At 42.4% G+C, this 10472-nt stretch overlaps 3 non-coding genes and 1 pseudogene across 3 annotated transcripts; 2 read left to right on the top strand and 2 right to left on the bottom strand.

The window, feature by feature from the left end:
- The first annotated feature begins 2211 nt into the window (after positions 1-2211).
- LOC132865131 (U5 spliceosomal RNA) lies at positions 2212-2326 on the top strand. Its single transcript, XR_009650301.1, has one exon. It is a non-coding gene; the product is annotated as a U5 spliceosomal RNA (small nuclear RNA).
- Positions 2327-2443: 117 nt separating this feature from the next.
- Positions 2444-2625, top strand: LOC132865118 (U2 spliceosomal RNA). The gene has a single exon (XR_009650292.1). It is a non-coding gene; the product is annotated as a U2 spliceosomal RNA (small nuclear RNA).
- A 2510-nt stretch (positions 2626-5135) lies between these two features.
- LOC132865115 (U2 spliceosomal RNA) lies at positions 5136-5306 on the bottom strand (annotated as a pseudogene).
- A 121-nt stretch (positions 5307-5427) lies between these two features.
- LOC132865134 (U5 spliceosomal RNA) lies at positions 5428-5540 on the bottom strand. Its single transcript, XR_009650304.1, has one exon. It is a non-coding gene; the product is annotated as a U5 spliceosomal RNA (small nuclear RNA).
- Between the last annotated feature and the right edge of the window lie 4932 nt (positions 5541-10472).

The following is a 10472-nucleotide window of genomic DNA, read 5'->3' on the forward strand; positions in this document are numbered from 1 at the left end:
CCAGGGCCGGCGAGGTCCTTTCTGTGTGGAGTTTGCATGTTCTCCCCGTGTCCGTGTGGGTGTGCTCCGGTTTCCCCCACAGTCCAAAGACATGCAGGTTAGGTTAACTGGTGACTCTAAATTGACCGTAGGTGTGAATGGTTGTCTATGTGTCAGCCCTGTGATGACCTGGCGACTTGTCCAGGGTGTAGCCCGCCTTTCGCCCGTAGTCAGCTGGGATAGGCTCCAGCTTGCCTGCGACCCTGTAGAACAGGATAAAGCGGCGAGAGATGATGAGATGAGATGATTATTTATATAATGACAGAGGTCTATATCTCTGGGGTGTGTGTGCAGGATCCAAGTACTTGGCCCACATTAAGATCTTATGCCTTCTTGTGGAGAAGGGAGAAAGACTTTAATACACCAATGTTATTATCTATCTATCTCATCTCATTATCTGTAGCCGCTTTATCCTGTTCTACAGGGTCGCAGGCAAGCTGGAGCCTATCCCAGCTGACTATGGGCGAAAGGCAGGGTACACCCTGGACAAGTCGCCAGGTCATCACAGGGCCGACACATAGACACAGACAACCATTCACACCTACGGTCAATTTAGAGTCACCAGTTAACCTAACCTGCATGTCTTTGGACTGTGGGGGAAACCGCAGCACGCGGAAGAAACCCATGCAGACATGGGGAGAACATGCAAACTCGGCACAGAAAGGCCCTCGCCGGCCACGGGGCTGGAACCCAGACCTTCTTGCTGTGAGGCGACAGTGCTAACCATGACACCGTCGTGCCTAGGCGGTGTGTCTCTCATCTCATTATCTTTAGCTGCTTTATCCTGTTCTACAGCGTCGCAGGCAAGCTGGAGCCTATCCCAGCTGACTACGGGCGAAAGGCGGGGTACACCCTGGACAAGTTGCCAGGTCATCGCAGGGCTGACACATAGACACAGACAACCATTCACACTCACATTCACACCTACGGTCAATTTAGAGGCACCAGTTAACCTAACCTGCATGTCTGGACTGTGGGGGAAACCGGAGCACCCGGAGGAAACCCACGCGGACACGGGGAGAACATGCAAACTCCGCACAGAAAGGCCCTCGCCAGCCACGGGGCTCGAACCCGGACCTTCTTGCTGTGAGGCAACAGCGCTAACCACTACACCACCGTGCTGCCTAGGCGGTGTGTATGACTGGTAATTACTAACACTAACCACTTAGGACTGGTAATTACTAACACTGGCCACTTAGGACTGGTAATTACTAACACTGGCCATTAGGCGGTGTGTATGACTGGTAATTACTAACACTGGCCACTAGGCGGTATGTATGACTTGTAATTATTAACACTGGACACTAGGCGGTATGTATGACTGGTAATTGACACTGGTATGGTGGCAGGCACGCATGGGACTGAAAGCATCAGAAAGCAACTTGGGGTTCTTTAGGTATCCACACTCGATGCCTATGGGGCTCCAGTCACACAGATCAAGAACACACACCACTGCAGAGAATAGTATAGAGTCTGTGTGGACACAAAAGAAGGCACTGGTGCAAATGACATCGCATGTGCAGCGTCGCTGAACTGTAAATCACTGTGGTCTAATAATGGCAGACAAGCTTTGAGTGATTTTTGGAACAGAATTCAGACACAAAAATAATTTTTCAAACTAATTTTTTTATTAATCTGCCAACTTTACAGCATATTTGAGCACATCACACACAGAAAACCAGGAATTTTCTGATGTAACTTTCATTAGACGAGCACTTTAAGAACGACGCAGCCAAGTGAAATCCATGTAGCCAGCAGTGCAGGTCGACCATTTAAGGTAAAAACTGGGTTAATTTGGGATTTGAACTCAGGACCTCTCACACCCTAAGCCAAAATCACACCCCAAGACCAACAAGCAAAACAACTCAAGGCAAAATAATAATAATAATAATAATTTGTCCACCTCTTTCTCTATGGCTATAGGTTCTAAATCATCCTCAAACAAAAAAACAAAGATTGAGGACGAATTTGAAGAGCCTTCGTGTCTTTTTCAAAAGACTCAGTCTCAGGAACCCACACCACTGCAGAGAATAGTGTAGAGTCCGTGTGGAAACAAAAGAAGGCACTGGCGCAAATGACATCACGCGTGCAGCGCCGCCGACCTGTAAATCGCTGCAATCTAATAATGGCGGACAAGCTTTTAGTGATTTTTGGAATAGAATTCAGACAATATCCGGCAGGTTTCTCTTCACTGTCGCAGAAATCTTTCACCTTTTACTAAAGATTTCCAGGGAGAGGAATGTTAACGAGTTCAGCTTATTTTTGCAGGCTTTGCTCTGGTGGAGCTGCACATTTTTGGTGGTCAAAAGGATCCAGCTGTTGGGGGTGGAGTCTAACTGTGTTTACCTTTCTGGATTGTAATATTTGGAAGTGGTATATTTAAAGCCATTGAGTGCAAGAAGTCATTATTTCTTGGTCTTTTGACTGATATCAAGTATAGTATCTGTTCTTATCAGTTTAATTTCCAATATATTCTCTAAATGAGAATATTATCTTAAAGATAGTTTTGGGTTAGGGAGCTAGAATGAGGGCTTGTTTTTCCTGCTTTGTGTATCAACTTGATGGTGGCATGGTGGTGTAGTAGTTAGTGCTGTTGCTTCACAGCAAGAAGGTCCGGGTTTGAGCCCTGTGCCTGGCAAGGGCCTTTCTGTATGGAGTTTGCATATTGCCTGTGTGGGTTTTCTCTGGGTGTTCTGGTTTCTCCCACAGTCCAAAGACATGCAGGTTAGGTTAACTGGTGACTCTAAATTGACTGTAGGTGTGAATGGTTGTCTGTGTGTCAGCCCTGTGATGACCTGGCGACTTGTCCAGGGTGTATCCTGCCTTTCACCCGTAGTCAGCTGGGATAGGCTCCAGCTTGCCTGCGACCCTGTAGAACAGGATAAAGCGGCTAGAGATAATGAGATGAGATGTTAAATAGTTTACTGCCTAAATTGCATTTTAATACGAGAACAGGAACATGTTCTGTTTAGTTGGTAAAGTTTGAGTCCGCCATTACACAAACGCATTCCTGGTAAGTTACTGTTCATTCAAAGAAGTGACATCATATGCAAAACGCTTGAAAGCTCGTGGCATTTCTGGCTTTGTCTGCTTTGCAAAGTGTAGCACATTTAAAACTTTTTTTTTTAATTCCACAACAAAACTAAAACCAAAGCGTGCCTCCTAAGGGGTGTGTCCTTCAAGGCTGTTCAAGTGTAGCTGATAAAAAATGCAGAATTTTGATCCATTGTAGCCCAAAGTCGGCAGGACACTTGCGGAATGAATGGGTTTGATTTGTACTGACAAAGAGAGGTAACTTCAAGCCGACAGGATGGTTTGGTGTCTGCTCCATACGTTTTAGAAAAGATACATTTGTGAGGCAGATTCACATAGAAGGATTTGAGCGATGTCTGGTACATGAAGCAGTTCCCATGATCTGGAAACAAAAGTCAGCAACGCCATCCCAAAGAGCTCACCGCACAGTAAGTGTCAAGCTTGTGTTTAGCCTGTTGCTTGAATTTATGAGTTGTCCATCGGCATTGCCAGACCCATTTTACTGGGGCATGTGCCGCAATATATATCTGCTGTGCCCCAGTAAAATTTCCTGATCACATTTCAGAAACAGTAATATATCTGGCACAGCGGAATAACCGTATATGAACAATGCATCCAAATCACACCCATTTGTTTCTCTTAAATTGCTGGTGGAACACTCATCACACAATTAACACACATATATCACGTGAAACCACATGACTTGAGCTTCCCAAAGGTGCTACCCACGAGTTCCTGTGATAAACAGTTTGCGATAAAATGAACATCAATGAATTCACATCAGATTTAATGATATTCTGCATACAGCTCTGCGTCCATCTCCACACCCGTTCTTATCGGCACAATACTTCATTAACTCCTGCGTTTACACGACAAACCATACATTAAAATAAACAACAGTCCCTACCATTTTGAATACTATAAAGTACTCATCTGTGCCTTTTGCCTTTCTCAAGTAATCCAGTCGTTAATTTACAGCAAAAATTTGTCTCCAACTTTGGACTGATATTCTAATGTAGCTTACATTAGGTAGTTATGTCAGTACATGATATATTTTTACAAATTATTGCTAAGACATACAGTAGGCTATCCCACTATCGTGATATTTATGTTGCCAGATTCCAGACAATCCACACAAGTATGAAAAGATATTTCGGTTGCCATGCTTCCTATAGTGGCATACATTCAAGAACATGGAAAATTCATAAACACAAAATGTTTTTCCTTGATAGAAAAGCCTGATGTAAATGTGCAAATATTATCATAACCTAGACTGTCTTGAAAAAAAACCCCATAGATTATATCATTATAACATGTATACAAACATGACAATTACAAAGAGACACTGCTTTATCATAACTGTGAAAGTTGAACATCAAATCAGTAAAAAAAAAATTAAAAAGTGCCATGAACTTCCCGGGTTCCAGACAACAGCTGCTGCAGTTGTTGCTCTTCTTCTTCATGAGCAACTTGGCTTGTGTATTTGTTCACCTCTTTCCCCATGGCTATAGGTTCTAAATCATCCTCAAACAAAAAAACAAAGATTGAGAACGAATTTGAAGAGCTTTTGTGTCTTTTTCAAAAGAATCTGTATCCAGAACGCACTGCAAAGCTACTATAATGCCATAAAGATGCATAGAACAAAAAAAGCAAATCCCAAAATCAGCCTTCTGTGTAAAAACATCCCTTTGCAATCTTTATTTAGAGAGCATATCAAACTAACTCATCTCATTATCTCTAGCCACTTTATCCTGTTCTACAGGGTCGCAGGCAAGCTGGAGCCTATCCCAGCTGACTACAGGAGAAAGGCAGGGTACACCCTGGACAAGTCGTCAGGTCATCTCAGGGCTGACACATAGACACAGACAACCATTCACACTCACATTCACACCTACGGTCAATTTAGAGTCACCAGTTAACCTAACCTGCATGTCTTTGAACTGTGGGGGAAACCAGAACACCCAGAGAAAACCCACACAGGCAATATGCAAACTCCATACAGAAATGCCCTTGCTGGCCACGGGGCTCAAACCCAGACCTTCTTGCTGTGAGGCAACAGCACTAACTACTACACCACCAAGTTGATATACAAAGCAGAAAAAACAAGCCCTCATTCTAGCTCCCTAACCCAAAAAAATCTTTAAGATAATATTCTCATTTCAAGAATATATCGGATATTAAACTGATAAGAACAGATACTACACTTGATATCAGTCAAAAGACCAAGAAATAATGACTTCTTGCACTCAATGGCTTTAAATAATTATACCACTTCCAAATATTACAATCCAGAAAGGTAAACACAGTTAGACTCCACCCCCAACAGCTGGATCCTTTTGACCATCAAAAATGTGCCGCTCCACCAGAGCAAAGCCTGCAAAAATAAGCTGAACTCATTAACATTCCTCTCCCTGGAAATCTTTAGTAAAAGGTGAAAGATTTCTGCGACAGTGAAGAGAAACCTGCCGGATATTGTCTGAATTCTATTCCAAAAATCACTAAAAGCTTGTCGGCCATTATTAGATTGCAGCGATTTACAGGTCGGCAGCGCTGCACACGTGACGTCGTTTGCGCCAGTGCCTTCTTTTGTTTCCACACGGACTCTACACTATTCTCTGCAGTGGTGTGGGTTCCTGAGACCGAGTCTTTTGAAAAAGACACGAAGGCTCTTCAAATTCGTCCTCAATCTTTGTGTTTTTGTTTGAGCATGATTTAGAACCTATAGCCATAGAGAAAGAGGCGGACAAATTATTATTATTATTTTGCCTTGAGTTGTTTTGCTTGTTGGTCTTGGGGTGTGATTTTGGCTTAGGGTGTGAGAGGTCCTGAGTTCAAATCCCAAATTAACCCAGTTTTTACCTTAAATGGTCGACCTGCACTCATGGCTTCATGGATTTCACTTGGCTGCATCGTTCTTAAAGTGCTCGTCTAATGAAAGTTACATCAGAAAATTCCTGGTTTTCTGTGTGTGATGTGCTCAAATATGCTGTAAAGTTGGCAGATTAATAAAAAAATTAGTTTGAAAAATTATTTTTGTGTCTGAATTCTGTTCCAAAAATCACTCAAAGCTTGTCCGCCATTATTAGACCACAGCACCCACGTGCAATGAACCGGTGCTACAGGTGCTCTAGCCCTGCCCCTTTTCTGTTTGCTGTCCAAAGTGCCCTTTTCATAGGGACTGTTTTTTTTTTTTTTTTTTTTTTTATATTTGTAAAAGATAAGTTAGCTCCAACATCAATATTCTCTACAATTTGACAATAATATATGAAATTATAGATTTATAAAATAACGTTTTTCTATGTAAATGCGGGCATCAATCCGTGACGTCATGCATTCAGTGAACCTCCGTGCAGAAAGCACATGCAGGCGGTTGACAGTGGGAGACAGTGCGAGGAACGGCATGGTAAGGTCACACTGAAAGTCTCCTTTCATTTCTTATCTGAACATGCAATATTGTGCAGCTTAGAACACAACAGTAAATGCGTAGGGTTGTTTATCATTTAATGAAGCCGCCTAGGCTATATTTAAACCGTTTGCTCCATCCATTTCATTAACGTGGCAGATTCGGAAACTTTAGTTTTAACAACGGTGTTAATAACATATTCTAGCAGCTTCGAAAACTTAAGGCTGAATGATGACGTCCACAACATATTCTATCAAGACACACAGAATGTTCAGTTGCAATTGAAATTTAGTTTTGAATAAAGTTAACTTGTGTAAAAAATTTGTTCCAAGTGCCCTTTTTTGAATGTTGAGCCCCTGCCCCTCCAAAGGTCTTTGCACGGCCCTGGACCACAGTGATTTACAGTTCAGCGACGCTGCACACGTGATGTCATTTGCACCAGTGCCTTCTTTTGTGTCCACACAGACTCTATACTATTCTCTTCAGTGGCGTGTGTTCTTGATCTGTGTGACTGGAGCCCCATAGGCTTCGAGTGTGGATACCTAAAGAACCCCAAGTTGTTTTCTGATGCTTTCAGTCCCATGCGTGCCTGCCACCATACCAATGTCAATTACCAGTCATATACACCGCCTAGTGGCCAGTGTTAATAATTACAAGTCATACATACCGCCTAGTGGCCAGTGTTAGTAATTACCAGTCCTTCACACTGCCTAGTGGCCAGTGTTAGTAATTACCAGTCATACACACCACCTAGGCATGGCGGTGTCATGGTTAGCACTGTCACCTCACAGCAAGAAGGTCCGGGTTCGAGCCACGTGGCCGGGGAGGGCCTTTCTGTGCCGAGTTTGCATGTTCTCCCCATGTCTGTGTGGGTTTCTTCCGGGTGCTGCGGTTTCCCCCACAGTCCAAAGACATGCAGGTTAGGTTAACTGGTGACTCTAAATTGACCGTAGGTGTGAATGTGAATGGTTGTCTGTGTCTATGTGTCGGCCCTGTGATGACCTTTCGCCCATAGTCAGCTGGGATAGGCTCCAGATTGCCTGCGACCCTGTAGAACAGGATAAAGCGGCTACAGATAATGAGATGAGATAGATAGATAGATAGATAGATAGATAGATAGATAGATAGATAGATAGATAGATAGATAGATAGATAATAACATTGGTGTATTAAAGTCTTTCTCCCTTCTCCACAAGATGGCATAAGATCGTAATGTGGACCAAGTACTTGGATCCTGCACACACCCCCCCAGAGATATAGACTTCTGTCATTATATAAATAATACTTTACACAATTATATAGGCTCAATCTGTTATTCAGTCATACATACATAGTACATTTATATTCACCAATCAGCCATAACATTAACACCACTGGCAGGTGAAGTGGATTACATTGATTATCTCGTTACAATGGCACCTGTCAAGAAGTGGGAAATATGAGGTAACAATTGAACACTCAGTTCTTGAAGCATTATTGCCAACTTAGTGAATTTTTTAAATTAAAAAAAGTGACTAGCGACAAATATTGTGAGTTTTTGGACAAATCTTAGCTACTTTCGATAAATGACATTTTTGTCTCCAGAGGATTAAAAAGTTTATTCCCTACAGGGCAGATGAGGTCTAATCATCCCTGACTGAAAATGAAACATCCTTCTTGTGGTTGGTTTCCCAGGCAGACAGAGGCTGTGCACTGTGTGAGAGAAAAAATAAGGAAAACATCTTGTCTCTTCAAACTTTCTCTCTGAGTAATCATTTTATATGGAAATATAGTAACTATCATTGCACGGTTGTTTTCTTTAAAATTATGTGCATGCTGATTTTGTCAGATGACACTGGGCTTATAAAATAGGAATTTTCTCAGTGCAGAGCAGCAGCATGAAAATGGCTTGGATGTGACTGCTGGTGAACATGTTGTTTTAATGGGCCACATTTTAGTCACTATTTCATACTTGTTCCGTTGCCTGATAATAGAAACAGGAAAAAAATATGTAAATGGGAATAGCTTTATTGGGAATTAGGCTGTCTTAACATCATGTCCGTCACCAGCTATGAGGTCACTGAGGTCTGGACTTCAGTAATTTTTTTAGAACAAAAAAAAAAGTTTAAACCTAAATACAACTGGATAAAAAGCAAACTTCTCTAATAAGATGACTGCATGCTGTCCAAAAACCTCTTCTCGCCAGCCATCATCACATGGTCCACCTTGAAGTCTTTTTTTGTTGATGTTATCAACTGTGCATTGATTGTGACTTGAGTGCAACATGTTTTGCCGAAATTGGACACCAAAGACACCTTCAGGTCCTCAGTCTCATCCACAGTAATCTCACTGAGCTTCAAACTACCCAAATGGGGCCATTCTTCACCAGCAGAAAGTGGTCTTCAGGTGATGAGAAATCATGAGCAGCACTTGCTCACTTTCTGGTGTCAGTGCTCTCAATATCCCCTCTTTTGTCTGGATCACCTTTTTACATTCAAAATGTCCCTTTCAGGCCCCAGTGAGGATTGAACTCACAACCTCTGGTTTACAAGACCAGCACTCTTACTACTGAGCCCTGACTTTCATTGCAGCTGAAGATTGGGGCCACAGCAGAACCTTGAAGCCCCTGTGCCAATCGTCAAAACAGCCCACAGAAACTGCTATAACATCACTCACAACTTTAGTTCCTCACTGCAGTTAGCTTCTGTTTACTATTTGCCTTGCAAAAAATGGACACACATTTTAAATAATGTGGTGTGTCAATCATAGAGTGAGCTGTGGGCTGTACATTCTGGCTACTTTCTCATCTGAGATAACAAAAACACTGGACAGGCCACGCCCTCAAGAGACATGGTTATAAGCACTATGAGTGACTTCACTGATCTTCAGGCTCTTCATGTGGGGCCATCCTCAGCAGCAGCCAGTGGTTTTCAGGTGATGAGAAAACCAACCAAAAAAGCTGACCACTGTTTTTGGTTCTTTAAAAAAAAAAGTAATTTTCTCAACCTCATGCTTTTTCCATGCATATTTCACAGACTTGTCCCAAGTTTCCTAGTGCTACATAGTCCAAAATTATAAATGTATAACCAGGAACTTACGAATATGTGCAGCCTGATAAGAATCCTTTAGAGTTTTAGCTGCAGTCTTTTTGTTGATATCAACTGGCTCACTGATAGAGAATTGAGCAGAACTGTTTTGAAAAAACAGTGAGAACTTACAAGCAATGAATGATACAGGCACCATTTTCCTCAGTTGCAATATCTCAGATCAGAGCTCTCTCCCTTCAGAAAGTAGGTTTAAGGCTCCAATAAAGATTGAACTCAACACTTCTAGTTTACAAGGCCAGTGCTCTAACCACTGAGCTATAGAGCATTAAGTAAACACTTATCTATCATAGATTCAGCCCAAAGCAGAACCTTCAGGACCCTCTGCTGATCCTCAAGTACCACTTGTCCACCAAGTCACCACTTTTCCACTGAGGGCTGGTTCCGAGCTGGTGCCTAATCTTGAGCCAGTTCTTGAAGGCGGGGTACACTTGTCCAGGGTGTACCCCACCTTTTGCCCATTGTCAGCTGGGATAGGCTCCAGCTTGCCTGCGACCCTGTGGAACAGGATAAAGCAGCTAGAGATAATGAGATGAGATGAATTTAATCTGAATGGAATAGAAAAATATGAATCTTTCAAGCATGTAATTTTGTATTTGCTAGGAATTTAATTCTGATCTAATTCTATTTATTGCAGTAGGATTCCAAATACTCTCTAAGCATTCCATTCCAAAATATTTTCAAGTTCTTATTTTTGCAACGTCATGCCAGCTGAAGCCTCTCAGGCTCCAATCTGAAAATATTGGGACCTGAGAGAAGTGGTGCATGTATTGTTGCTTGTGAGTTCTCACTGCTGCTGAGGAAGGTGCAGTTTCTTCAAAACATCTTGCACTCAAATCTCTCTCTTTGAGCCTTTAATACCATCAACAACACCGGATGAACAGCTAGACAGCTGGATGGATGGACAGAACCCA

This window comes from Neoarius graeffei, chromosome 17 (assembly GCF_027579695.1).
Source record: "Neoarius graeffei isolate fNeoGra1 chromosome 17, fNeoGra1.pri, whole genome shotgun sequence".
NCBI lineage: Eukaryota > Metazoa > Chordata > Actinopteri > Siluriformes > Ariidae > Neoarius > Neoarius graeffei.